Source organism: Phoenix dactylifera, chromosome 16 (assembly GCF_009389715.1).
Source record: "Phoenix dactylifera cultivar Barhee BC4 chromosome 16, palm_55x_up_171113_PBpolish2nd_filt_p, whole genome shotgun sequence".
NCBI classification, from domain to species: domain Eukaryota; kingdom Viridiplantae; phylum Streptophyta; class Magnoliopsida; order Arecales; family Arecaceae; genus Phoenix; species Phoenix dactylifera.
This window is the reverse complement of record NC_052407.1, coordinates 10066681-10081709: the sequence shown is the minus strand read 5'-3', so window position 1 is coordinate 10081709 and position 15029 is coordinate 10066681. Positions and strand designations below refer to the sequence as shown.

At 38.9% G+C, this 15029-nt stretch overlaps 1 pseudogene; it reads right to left on the bottom strand.

Moving 5' to 3' along the window:
* LOC103709859 overlaps nucleotides 1-9012 on the bottom strand; it is a 57230-nt pseudogene extending 48218 nt beyond the window's left edge.
* Nucleotides 9013-15029: the final 6017 nt, after the last annotated feature.

Below are 15029 nucleotides of genomic sequence, written 5' to 3'. Positions count from 1 at the left end.
CTTGAACCTTCACTTTTTAATTTGAGTCATGGTTAAATTATTAGCTAACTAGTACGGGCCTACAAAGTAATATGCCTACAAATCAGATCATTTAGGTTGTATGAGGCAAGTATAAACCAAAACCAACATTTTATATTTGGATCTGAATACAAGTAAAAATAAAAAGTACATAATTAGTCATTCCAAAACTAAAAGGCAAATTAATAATGACATGAAAAGTAAAAGAAAAGAATCATCAAAATATACTTGTATGGACTGTCCCAACTAATTTTGTTTATGAAGGTGCTGTTCAATCTTAGTTGAGCCTCGAATCAATAAAGATATAGATATAAAATTTTTATACAATAATAAGATAAGTCGATGTTGGTTGACAGCTTGCCCTAGCGGCTTGCCCTTGAAGAGGTCTTGGATTTAAATCATAGGTATATCTAAAAATTAATTGGAGGAGTTATAAAAATTTGCGAGCCAAATCTGGTCAAGTTGGGTTAAATTTTAATATGTGACTCATTTTCAATACTCAAGGTTTGAAAAATTTATGATCAAATCAAGTCCTAGTTTTTCAAATGCAAACTCCTAAAGAATTTTTTGGCCTAGATCTGGTTCTAAATATCTCATCAAATTAGGACTAAGTAGATGGAGATTAGGTCATCATTTTTTTTTTCTTTGGAGGTAGGTCATCATGGCTTGAATCGGACCATTTACACAACCTCACAAGACATAGATGGGGGATCAAACAAAATTGTATTGTTGAAATTAAGGATAGATGAGCACAAACAACAAAAAAAAAAAGCTGTATAAAGTTGAATGGCATTATTGCACACCTTCACATTGTGTGGGCAATGGATCCATCAAAATTATATCATTGAAAAATCGGATAGATGATAATAGATAGCTAAGGAGGCCATAAAAAGTCAAATGGCATTATTACAAACCTTCATAATGCATAGGCAACGGATTAAATGGTCCAAAAAAAAGTTTGCTTCATGATGAAGATCTACTCAAGCATAGCCAAATCTATACCCCTCTCTCTCTCTCTCTCTCTCTCTGTGATGGAGATGAAGGGAGATGAAGGGAATTCATAGCAGATTCCAACAAGCAACAAAGAACCTGCCATCTGATGTGATGTTCCACCTAATAAATTTGACTACCATTCCTCTAATTTGGACAGGCAAGATAGGGATGTTTGTGGATGCATGGGGTATATGGGTTTAGGATATGAAAAACTTCGTATAATTCTAGCTCAATGACCAAACCATCAACATATAAAAGTAGATCAACATATAAGAGGGGCTCTAGGCAACCATAAGAGCTAAATTTCTTAAATAAAGCTTTGAGTGCTATAATATAACAGTGTTCGCCCAATAATATGTCCAATAGGACAAGGTTACCTATTGACAGGCTTGGCTTTCTTGTATAATTATGATGCATAAATCTGGTAATTAGGACTTGGGTCGGAGCCAACTTTGGGCCAAAGCAATCTCCAGTCAGTGGTCGTATTGTTAAACGGAATTTTTCATGGCCGTTGTAACAGTTTACGGGTTTGAATAATGTCAGCTCTCATGCATCCATGTTGATTGTTGTGATAATTATAGTCATAATAAAGTACAAAATTTCTATTGTTTGATTACAGGGGACTTGGATTCATTAGGGGGCAGCTGTCTTTTTCTTTAATATTTATTTTTTAAGAACACTAGGGAGGCAGTTGCCAATGTGTAGAATATTGTTTAAAAAATTAATTACTTTGCTTGACTATCACCAAATGCTGGAGATTTTTCTTTCGTTGTTTTCTCTTGCTCCGAAGACAAAAAAAGCCTATTAGCAAACGCTGGAAAGCCCAACTTAACTTGGCCAAAGCTGAGCTGTGCTACACGAAACAAAGAGTATTATTCACAAGCCATTGTATTTGATGCAAGCTTTCAAATTTTTCATATTGTTTTTTATATTTAATAATATTAACCCCGAGAGCCTTGGAACAAGGGTAAGGTTATTTCATTCGAATCTAGAGGTCTAGGATTTGAAACATGAAAATTGCTCTATATGTAAGGGTAAGGATGCGTATATGTAACCCTACTCAAATCTTACAATGACATGAGCCTCATGCTCTAGACTATCCTTTTTTAAGTCTTTCAACCCTTGCCCCTATCTTTTTATTTTTTGTATATTGAAAAATATAAAAAAATAATACCTTTCAGGTTCGGACCTAGAGCACTGAGGGAAGGCAACATCAAACTCTACCCTTGGTCCTCAAGTGTCCTATATTATGCAAAAAATTACCTTTAATAAACAAGCTAGCATTCTTAGATTGTTCGAAAAAAGATCGGGGTTCTCATGCAATTAATATGCCTGGGTGCAATTTGAACATGTTTTAGTGTTGCAGGGTTATGTTAGATTATATGCAACAATAATCTATATACATAGGAGTCATAATTAATCAAGCAATTATACAAAGCCATAAACCAATAAGCTAGAGAGCACACCTTGCTCAATGAAGTTGATATCGGAAAACCTTTCCCGTGCCATGCAATTCCATACCTAGCTAAATATGTATGCACAATTTACTTGGGACCATTGGATGATCCTGTTTTCTCTTTACTCGCTTTCCATTGTCACAAGAGGGCATAAGGGATCCATCTTATAGGGATATCTTTTCGTGAGTAGTGAAGGACCAAAACCCTGTATTTATGTTTGTTATGGATCCTCCCATCATTGGTCATAGTTCTAAGAGGATCGCTTTCTCCTTTCGCATATAACTAAGAATAGTTTCTTAATTTGATCGGATTAAGTTGGTTCAGCTGTTATTAAGCTAAAATTATAAAGAGATTATAGCAAATGATAATTTAGTCTATATTAGGTGTGAGGATCTGTGCACATATGTGTTTATTTCTATATCGGCTATACATTGAGTAGATCCTGAGTATTTATACGAGGCCAAGAAACCCAAACAGTTTCTTTTGGCATTTTAGATAAAGTCTTGAATTGTTACCAATGGTATTAAAATAGTTGCACTCCGTAGCTCATGTGGATCAGTAGATAATATAGCATAGGCCTATTTGGGCTGACCGTTAGCTGATCAAGATGTTTGTAATTAGTTTTGCAATATTTGTGAATGAATTTGAATAGATTTGATGCTTAACTTGGTGAGGATGCCACGACATAAACAGGAAGAGCATACAAGGACCTGTGCAAGTGTGTGTTTCGTCCCACATCTACTATGCATTGGATCAAGGACCTAGATAATACTCCGGCTAACCTTTTTTGTTGTGGTCCTTGGTTGTTATATTAGGAAACAATGCTAATAGGTATTCTCTCATGGACTAATGCAGCTCAAGTTTGGTATGCATAATTTACATCATTGCTGATGGTTAAATGTTTTCTGTAAATTCTCTCGGTTCAAAGGCGCGTGTCCTCAGCCATAAACCCTTGACGCCTGACTTGTTGGAAAGCCACCTTTTGTAATTTTAAACTTGACTACTTATACTGAAAGTTCTGTGAGGCATCATCCATCACGACTTCAGATATTTGCATGTCTGTAGAACTCATGCATTAGACGACACTTCATCGAAACATAATATCAGAGTTCTCTCCTTTTCTCTGCTGTGGTGCCTATCATTTTTGAAGCATAAATAGACATTTATAAACCTCATACTCCTTGCTACCAGACACCTGTTTCAAACCAAGGAAGGGGAAAAAAGGTTTTGATACTTGATATTATTAGAAAAATAAAGAAAGGAACTGAGAAACGTCTGCTCAAGATCATATAAAATTAAGAACTGGGGATTCTGGTCACCAAGGGGACGGTAAGAAAGGAGGAGTTTACGGCTCCGGGTCAATCTGAATTTTTTAGTTCGAGTTCCCACGTCTGTTTGTCTCTTCATATTACCTCGAAACCCTCTCTTCTGAATTCCAAGAATGATAGCCAGTTTGAAAAGCTATCCAATAGAAAGCTACTACGAAAAAGAAAAAAAACCTGATCCAGCATACTTAAACCAGTTCCAAAGGCACATTCTAACTACTCATGTATATTATTTCCACTCAACGGACATCATCCATGAACCCTTCTCGAAGACACTACTCCCTTTCTGACCATCACAGTAGTATCAACTGTCACGAAATGTTAGGTTCACTATATAGACACTGATCATATATAAAAAGAGGGGGACACAAGGGTAGAACTCGCGATCTTGGTGCAATTGGTTGAGGACTCCTCCATCCAAGAAGGCCATGGCAGATCGAACTCCGAAAGGATATGTCCCGATACTTGTTGGAAAGGGTGCAACAATGGAGAGATTTTTGCTTCATGTTAACCTCTTCAGCAACCCACGTATCATTATGCTGCTTGAGATGGCTGCAGATGAGCTGGGGTACAACCAAGAAGGGATCTTGAGGATACCATGCGATGTTGATCACTTCCGACAGGTGGTAGGTGCCATCTCAAAGACCACTTAGCTTGTAAATTTTTTTCGCCTTCTTTTGGCTCCTTGTTTTAGTTACAGATCAGATCTTATGCAGAGCTATGTACGATATTGGATTGGTGGAATAAGCCATTATCTGTTTCTGAGTCGATTTCTCTCTTTTCCATGCATGATGTTCTTGAATTGGTATGACTGATCATAGTATTTTACTAAAGAGTAAAAATATCATAGTTGATGAGACGGCCGCCGATGATCTCTCCCACTTCATGGTGACTGCTGAATGGCATGCTTCTCTCTTTCTACTATAACTGCCTCTCAACGTCCTCTTGCTGCTTGCAGTGGAGCCTGCAGCGAAGCCCAGCGGCGCCAGAGATCGGCAACAGAAGCACTGCCTCACTCTCTACAAACCCCCACGTAGTCCCCATCACTCACCTCTGTTTAGTATTTTGTTTGGGAAAACAAAGCCTTAGTTTAGACTTTAGGGTTTATTGTTACTGAAATTCTTATCCCCCTTCTCTAACTCGTGCCTGCTTTATTTTATTCACTGATCCAATCCCTTGTTCATAATCTACAATAAGCTACAAGGAAACCCAATTAAATTTAGTGAAAGTTTAAAATCTATTTTTGAATTTATAAGAATATAGAACATGACGTAGTTGTCATTTTTGCAAACTTGAATTACATAAGGTGCTATTACAAACTCATGCATTATGAATCTATCATGCTGCCATGTGAATATTTGAGTTTGCTAAAAATTGTGAAACATGCTAAGAATTCTTGAATTGTGTTCCTAACTTTACAACCACAATTCTAATCTAATTTTCGAATTAAAATAGTTAATAGTCACATATACCATTTTTTGAACTAACAATTATATTTATGATGTAATTGTGATGTCATGGTCCAATTACAGTTGGTTTGACAATGGAACCACGACATGTGACCCAATCCCTTTTGTAGTTTAATCAATGGTCCAAGTTTCAAAATATTAGGCCAAGCTTCCTCATTTTTGCAAAAAAGAATAAAAACATGTTTACATGTTATACATGTAAGATGTGCCTATAAGAAGGCAAAGAACCTACTAATGGACAAGAAGAAATCAATTGGGACAAGACTCTTTCTTTAAGAAATCAAAAAGTTAAATAGAGATAAGAAGATTCCTACTAACGGAGTCAGTTAGTCCCTTAACTTAAAGAGAAAAAAAAAACTTCTCGTGCCAAGAGAGATCATCCACAAAGAAAGACCATCTGTATCCTCATTCCTCCTCGTCAAACCTCTTCTAATTCCATCTTCTTTCTTATCAAGCCATCTCTTCCATTCATAAGGTCTTTCTTCTCCTCTTTAATTCCTTTCTCTCTTTTTGAAAACTGTGTATCGATTTACATAAAGGTGTATATTGAAACGTTACATAACATTTTGCTAGGTGTGTATCATCTAACCGTATAGTGTATATTGGTGAATACTATATTCTAAAAATTATATATCAATTTACCTGAAGATACGTATTGAGTTGCTGCTTAGTGTATATCAGAAAAGCTTATAGTATATATCAAAAGACAATGAGTATGTATTACTTAATCATGTAGTATATATTGGTGAGCATCATATCTGAAAATATGTATTGATTTATCTAGAGGTGTGTATAGGATGTTGGATGATTATATTGATAGGTGTTTATCAACTAGCCATATATTATGTATTGGTAAACACTATATTATGGAAACTATGTATCAATTTATTTGAAGGTATATATATTGGGTTGCTACTAGGCGTGTATCAAAGAAGCTTAGAGTATGTATCAGGAAGCCGATGAGTATGTATCACTTGACGAGAATGAAAAAGAATACGACAGACTTTCTTGGCGTACGATCTTTATTAGTGCATGAATTTATTTAATTATTTTCTAAGTTATAGAATTGACGGATTTTGTTAGTAGGAGAAGTTCTATATTTATTTGACTTTTGGATTTTCTCTTTAAGATAGGCATAAGAGGAAACGTGAAAAAAAAAAAAAAAGTTTCCCACCCCATATGATGTATTACGGTGCCTTCCCCATATGATTTTTGTTGGGGGTGGTAGCATTAGTGGAAAAATGTAGTATCAAGTATCATAAAGTCTGGTTGGTAATGCTTCAATTATTTCTCAATCTATCAACAATGATGCCGCCACATCCATTATGCTGCTTGAAGTAAACTTTTGAAATTATTTTGTAAGATTGAAACAGTACAATCTAAATGATATCGACCTCTAAGAATGTTCTGTATACGGTGAAGGGTAAGCTAGATAAAGTGAAGAAAAATTGTTTGATATGATTTTTCCAATTTTAGCAAAGCATGTGATAAGGCAGATAGAAGATAAATAAAAAAGTGGGATAAAATGCAGTGACTTACCTCAGAGTAAATAATCAATTAACAATGAAAATATGCAAATTATTTCTGATGATCTTATTTTTTTTGGTATAATTCTACAAATGCATTTGGCATTAGACTTGAGATATTAGGAAATTAGAGCCCATAAAACTTATCCAAAATAGTTTACTATGTCCTATCTTTTACTTGCCTTGGTTCTATAACTTTTCCATCATAAGACTTCCTCAAGCATATGGTTGTGTTGGATCTTCCTTAGTGACTATGCGGACATAGCCCGCATAGAAGAAACTACGCGGACAAAGTATGCATAGAAGAAAATATGCAGATTTTTTCTGTATAGAAGAAATTATACGGACAGGGTACGCATAGAAGAAACAATGAGGAGTTTTCTGCATAAAAGAAACTATGCGGGCGTTGTCCGCATAGAAAAACCTATGCGGACATTTTTTCTGCATAGAAACAACTATTTGACCGGATGAAGGTACTATTAGACCGGTCCGCATAGAAGGAACTATGCGGAGCGGGTCCGCATAGAACGAACTTTGCGGACATTTTTTCGCATAGAACGAACCGTTCGGGCGGATGACCTGGCTGTCAACCCACTCGGCGGCGTCCGTAGCGAGGAAGCCCACGACCCGTGCGATGTCCTTGGTCTCCCCCAGCCGCTCCCGCGGGCACTCCTCCTCCACCTTCCTCACTGCCTCCTCGCTCTTCCCGGCGAAGAAGAGCTCCGTCGCCACTGGCGCTGGCGCCACGCAATTGGCTGTGATCCCCGTTCCTTCAGCTCTTTCGCCAAGATCCTCGTCATTGCCTCCACCGCCGCCTTCAACGCCATGTAAGCCGCACACCCCGGACTCAGCGCCCCCACCAGCGACGACGACACCGTGATATCCGCCCGCCGCCACCCCGCTGGAGTCGGTTGGCTGCCTCGCGGCAGCAGAGGAAGGCGCCGCGGGCGTTGACGGAGAAGATGGCGTCCCAGTCGTCGACGGCGTTGTCGGCGAGGGAGGGGTACTTGGAGTCGAACACGCCGGCGCACGCGATGAGGGTGTGGGGCGCGGTGCCGAAGAAGGACTCGGCCCGGTCGAAGAGGGACTTGACGTTGGCGGGGTCGAAGACGTCAGCGCGGACGGCGACGGTTCGAGGAGCGGACGAGGAGGAGGAAGAATTAAGCTCCGTGCGTGGGAGTAGGAGGAGGAGGAGGAGGCGTAGTTGAGGACTAGGCGGGCGCCGAGGGTCACAATCTTGTCACATCTCTGAATTCAAAAGGAAATTAGAAGGAAAGGAGCTAAGTACAGATTTCATCACTGAAGGAAACGATTTCTACATGTGGTGCCAATCAGTCAATGATCATTGATGGTTTAATTCTGCATTATTTTTATTCTTTTGTAACATAAATATATAAATTTGCATTGTGATAATTCGTGTGGTCGTGCGTTCAGTCCATTATCAATTATTTACCGAGAAAATTTTGGGTGCTTATATAGAATCAAGAAATTCAAATAATACCTTCCGGCTAGCCTTTTTGAGTGAGATCCTGAGTTGTGACAAATGGTATTAGCGAATCCGGCTCATAACCTATGTGGACTATGGGATACTGCAGCATAGATCCATTGGAGCTGATTACGGCAATTTTCTGAGTGCAAAGAGGCTATCCTGACTTTTATGTGCTGATGCACGAAAGAAGCGTCGGCAATTTGATGAGTGTACCAAAATTTGCTGACGCTTTTTAGTAGCGTCGATAGGGATAAAACTAAGATGGCGCTAATTAGCATCGTGGAAACCAAATTTATTTGATGATGCTTCTAAGCATCGTTGGAGGCCAAAGAGTAAAAGAGTAGACAACGCTTAAGAGCGTCATCGCAAAACAATATACTAAACTCCCCCCACTTAACGCTATTTTTTTTTTCTAAACATATTAAACAGTAACTTAAGACAACGCTTTTAAGTGTCATCGAAGATCAAGCGATCCCCTTGGGCCAGACGATGCTTAAAGCGCGGTCGGACACCACCTCACTCCCGAACAAAATCCATAAAACTTTTAATTAAGATCCTCCCCTCAACCCAACTCTCACCGCCTCTGAGTCCAGATTGAGGTTTGCCCTTTTTGATTCGCAGAGGAAGCCTCAACGAGAAGCTCCAAGGCGGCGGCGGAGGATGCAGATCGTGTTCGAGGTCGCCGGCGCCGTGGAGTACCTCCACGAGAGGTCCGGCGAGCTCCCGATCGTCCATGGCGACATCACGGCAGCGAACGTCCTCCTTGATGGCCGGCTCGACCTGAAGCTCTGCGACTTCGGGTCGGCCCGGGCCAGGTTCTCGTCGGTGGTCCGGTCGGCCGGGCCGATGGATAAGGCCGCCCCCCACCCCCCTCCAGTAGCCCCCTTCCAACCCAGACGATGCTTAAAACCAAATCTCTTCTAATGGCATCTGCTGCTCCGATTTTCGGTTCAATCTCTTCGCATTCGCTCATCTCCTGTGATGGGCGAGGTGTGTTTTCTTTCTCCCAATTTTCTTCGCCTTTTGGTTTTCTGAGATAGATGGTTCTTGGCACAACTGCCCTAATTGGATCTGTGAGGCATCTGGAGGCGTCGATTGTGCCATCGACGCTCAAATGTCTTTCCCAGATGTGACGGGCCGTGAAGTTGCTTCATGCGGTGGAGCCTACCAGGAGGAATGACTCTGTGGCGCTACCGGCGGCGGCACTAGCTACGATGGTGGAAGCGGTGGTGGAGGAGAAGGGGAAGGGGAGGGAGGAGGAGGAAGAGAAGGTAGATTACAATCAGCTAGTGAGAGAGCTCGAGAATACTTCTCCTCTCGAGATCATGGATAAGGCTTTCGAGAAATTTGAGAACGATATCGCCATTACCTTCAGGTTTAATCTCTTCTATCTCTATCTCTTTTTTTTCCTCTTTTTTTCTTTTCTCCGGTGTTCTCTATGGCGGCCGACTGATGGCAAGTCCCAAGCATCGCAACCCATGATAGGCGCTACAACCTCCGGCAGTAGCATCGCAAGCTCTGATGGTCGTCTCGTCCTCGTGATAGGGAAGGATAACATCAAGAGAAGCTTCACTCCTTCTTCCAGGATAAAGGTGACTCTACTTGAATGATATATTTAGATTTGTGATTCTTCTTTGGATAACATGTTCATTGTGAAATTTCTTCTATAATATTTAACATGTTCTTTGGATAACATGTTCATTGTGGATAATATGTTCTTTGGATAAATTGTAATGAATTTTCTGGTTCTCCCTTAGCATCAAGTTCTGGAATGGAAACAAAGGATGTTTCTCTAACGACACCATAATATTTTTTTTATAAAAAATTAACTCTAACGATGCTAATAAGCGTCGGCGGAAGATTGGAGAGGCCCAACGCTTATAAGCGTTGGCCTATCTTCGGTTTTCACCGATGCTTACTAGCGTCAGTGGGCTCCAAAACATGACGATGCTTAAAAACATCGGCAAATCATCAGTTTTTATCAACACTCTCTAAAAGTCTCGGCAGAAAAAGTTTCCACCCCCACCTAACGCTTTTGCGATGCTTTTGAAAGCGTTGACGCCAAAATTACCGACGCTTATAAGCGTCGGTACAGGCTCTAAAACATGCCGGAAAAAAAAAAATTGTGCTGTTATTTCATAAACATAGTTCCAACTTCATTTTGCAAATAAATTCGTAAATCATTCTTCTACCATTTAGCACATCATAGTTTAAAATATTGTTCATAGATAGTCGTGCTATGGTCACTTTATACCGGCAACAGGGTATGTGTTCGTATGGATGCTAGCTCTAAATGTTAATCTTCTCCAATTCTAGAGGCCATTTAAAGCTATCTAAGAGCCTTTAAAATGTTCATATTTGTTTTATAAAATATACACATAAGTTGATGGTAACACACTAAATGGCATGATAAAGTTCGTGCTTTATGTATATGCTATTTTCATTAAAAATATTCATGCAACCACTTTTGATAATAAATCATGATTTTTATGCCAATCCATAATTTTAAAAAAAATCTAACTTCTTTATGGTAATATCATATACATGAAAAATATGATAATTTAAAAATAAATAAGGAGTGTAAAATCTACTTCTACCACCTTCGACCGTTAAACTTCACTAGGCGAGTATGCTAAACCTATTTAAAATATTAAAAACAAAAATAATTTTTATTTGATGGTTTTTATATAATTTAAAATAACAAGAAAATAGGATGTTTGATCGGACGTGTGGTGGACCGGTGGTTCCAAGTGGGTCAAGTTTAAGTGATTCGCTCAATGAATCATAGGCCACGAACTCAATTAGGGTCAAGGTCGTTGAACAGTGTTCATCATTAGTGGGTTTTAGAAACACTTTACAGAGTTGAGGTGATCAGTCTGCTAAGCGGCTCGGGCACCAAGGCGATTTAGGGCCTCTTTGAGACAGTCAATCTCGGTCCATAAGATAGAAAGGTGGGACCCTTTCACTATGCCCATAGGCCTTTTAGAGAGAGAAATAAAGAGAAGAGAAGAAACAAGAGCGAGAAAGAGAGGGTGGGTTTTCTCTCTCCTCTTCTTCTTCTTTTTCTCTTCTTTCTTGGCAAAATAGAGGATGAAAGAGGTGGACTAATGGCTAATCATGGTGGTCCGGAGAGGCGGCAGCCAAAGGTGGTGGCGGGATACGAACGTACACTGAATGTAAAGCTGTCACAACAGCTAGTCACTGTTATGATGGCTGATTGTCGGGACTGTCAATATTTGTCGGCACGTATCAATTGGCTCCTCGGTTGGAGATGAAGTCGTTCATTTCGGTTGGCGGGCTCCTCGGCTGGGGATGTAGTTGTCTACGTCGGTCTGTACCGAGACTGTTAAGGTCAGTCTGATCAAAGTTTAGGTGTCTAATATTTTCTTCATCACTATCAATTAGTGGAAGTGAATAGGCATTACACTGTGCCATATATGAGAATTTTGTATGGTAAGATGGTTCATCAGAGTTTACGCACGTTAGAGTTTAGTCATTCCATACTAAAGCAAGCGCTCGATCATCACAATGTTCGGTGTTGTATCACGTCCTTACTAGTAAAAGATGAATGGACGCAATTTGCTTCACCATAGTACCATACTGTTGGGCAAAATAAGCGGTTGTTTGAGCATAATTAAGATTAATAGCAAGGCCCGCAGCTTGGATGTGACTTTACTGGTTGGCATCTCTTTTAAGCATGTGCTAAAAAAAAAATATGAATCCATACATGATATTTTATCTTTTCAACTTAAAAGTAAAGAGTAGCATTTCAAGTTATGCGGGTATGTCATCTGAGGAAGAAATTAAACCCTTTTTTTTCTTCTATCAATTTTATAAGATTCATAAATTTGCAATTCGAAACCGAGTAAATCTTCACAAAGCCACTTGTTCGCTTGTCCACCTTTATGAGGATTCTTTAATTTTTTATCATTTGTTGATTCTCGGTCGTCTATAACTTCATCCATTGAACGATCTCATAAAATATCCATCAGCCTGTAGATTGCCTGCAACCCATTGAATTCCAGCACCCAATTTAAGGTGGGGGACCAAGTCTGTAATCATGTACAAATTAACTAGCCATCTTTGTTGAATTCTCAGGCACACATGGGTCCAATTAATGGTGAGCTCACCGTGCTTGGACGAATAAAGCTCAATTATTTTGATTCTTATCTTTGTTATGACATGCATGTGCCATCGTTAATGCCATCCCCGGCGATAACTAAGAGAGTTAAGAAATAAATAGAGATGTCTGAAAGAGAGAAATAAATAAATAGGTAGAGAAAAATACTAAAGGGAATGTGCAAGATCGAATTTTTCTGCTCTAAAGAATTATTTTTTTCCTACAGGGTTGGAGAAAGATGTTAAAGACAAAGAAGAAACGGAGTTAAAAAAGAGATTTTCTGATGCTTTATGATCCGTGCCTCTCTTCTATGTGTCAGATCGAGCTAACCTTGGTTAGGTTGAGCGCAGTCCAAGTCCCCTTGTAACCACCATTTATTTAGTCATCATAAGAGACCAACAGAGTCATATATATGTGATATTTAATTAACTGGTTATTTGTAGCATGTGATCCCGAACCGTTCTAACTTGCAGGGTAGAACCCTAGGCATGGTCCAAATCCATTAATTTCCTTTCAGCAAACGCTTTCCCCCCAGTGGTCCAAGTCCAGACCCTACTTCCCAAGAGACACAACCTTCTATGTGAGAACTCCTTAACGATTTGGTTCGTGCTCTGAGAGCCTTAACATCGTTATGTAAGAAAAAAGAGACAAACATCGTCGACCAACTGGATCTTCTTTATGCTGATAGCTTGGTCAAAGTGGTGTGACGAAATAAACTGCCCCCACACGAGTAATATAACTTATAAGCTAATGGTAGAGAATTCTTCCCCGTTGAATGATATCAAAGTTCCCAGACCAAGTCCACAAAAAACACCGCGGCGGTCCTATTCAACTCCATTTCAGGGAAAGAGCAGGTACTCGGAAGAGCTATCTTTTCCATTCTATATAAGCCCTTGATAGAGTAGTTTGGCTTTCAAGCAGATAGAAAAATTTAGGGCCTGTGAGTGCATAGAGCACAAGCCAAAAGAGAAAAGTTTTCCGTTCTTATCTCTTCTTCTTTTGTAGAGAGAGAGAGAGAGAGGTATGGGTTGGAGAAGAAAGAAGAGTGAGCCGGCGGTGCACTACGAGCGTTTGGCGGAGCGTGAGGGCCAATGGATGACAAAGAGAATTCCTAAAGGGTATGTGCCGATGCTGGTGGGGAGTGAGGAGGGGGAGGTTGAGAGATTTCTTGTGCACGTCAGGGTTCTCAATGACCCATGCATCGTTCCTTTGCTCGAGATGGCAGCTCAAGAGTATGGTTATCGGCAACAAGGCATCCTCATGATCCCATGCAACGCTCAACAATTCCGGCATATGGTCCATGTGATTTCAAAAGCTTGATGATACTCTGAAATTACTTTTATTTTCTTTTGTTTAATTGTAAAGATGAGAGAATCGGATGATAGTATAAATTTTATACTTTTTTTTTCTTTTTTCCAGTCCTTTATATGTTCTCTCTCTACACATAGAGAAGGCGCTAATATGTAAATTTCTTTTTCTCCCCCTCTCTCTTTTCCCTTTTTGTTTCTTGAAGAACAACTATTCATATGTTTTGTGGGAATTGGTTAAAAACCAATATAGCAGACTAGTAGCAAGAAAGTTTTTCTGCCTTCTATGCTAAAAAGAGTGAAGTTGAAGAAGCAAAATGATGCTAGTATATAGTTACTTTTATGGACTCATGCATGGTTTGGAAATGCATGAAAAATTAAATTACAGTAATTGTTCAATAATGAGCTAAAGACTTGTGAATAACCCTATTCTTCTATTTCTAGTTGAATTGTGGGTTTAGTTTTCCATCCACACATCAAGATTATATATTTTTTTCCTGAAATTTTCTCGAGCTTTTCTTAGCTATGGCTACCATGAAGATTAGCTACAATGAGGATATATTTAAATTTGTTTCTGTAAATTAAGGAGAAGGTATAAATGCATATAACATCTAGTTAATGTATTTGATGACTCATGAAATATCAAATCATTTATTTCAAAATAGCATACTAATAGCTTATAAAAAATAAAAATGTAAAAAAATTAAATGTTTTAGTTAAAAGTTGTACCTATTACGTACAACAATATGCATGCACAGTGATTGCAAAAGTAGTAGATATCTCTAGAATCATTAATATTGCATTGGGTGCACATGCGCTCGTGCACACAAATTCGCACTTAGAAAATTTATTTAGATTTTTCAAGTGCGATGTCGGTGAATTTTTAATCATTTTTCAGTGTCATTTCTTGTTGAAGAGAATTTCAGCTTCACGACTTTGACTGGTTTAATTTTATCTTTTTTCTTGCACATTCAATGAAAGAGTAATGACTCTCTTTTCCTTCAAATGTATATTTTTGTTATTATTTTGAAATAGACTCGTAAATGCAAGCCATATTATTTTTGAAGCAAATTATTTACAGGCCATTTATTTTAAAAAGAAAAATTTTGCTTCTAGCAGTAAGAATGTTCATTTTGTCTAAGAACATTCTACCAGTCTACCCACGAATGTCTGTGGTTCATTCTCTCTTGTGAAGAGACTCAGTGGTTCATTCTCCTTGCTCTCTTGTGAAGAGACTCATGCATGTCAAGAATTTGAATGTCGGCCTATTCCATATCAGAGACATGGATTTTGCTATGGCACATATCTATTATATTTTAATAAAA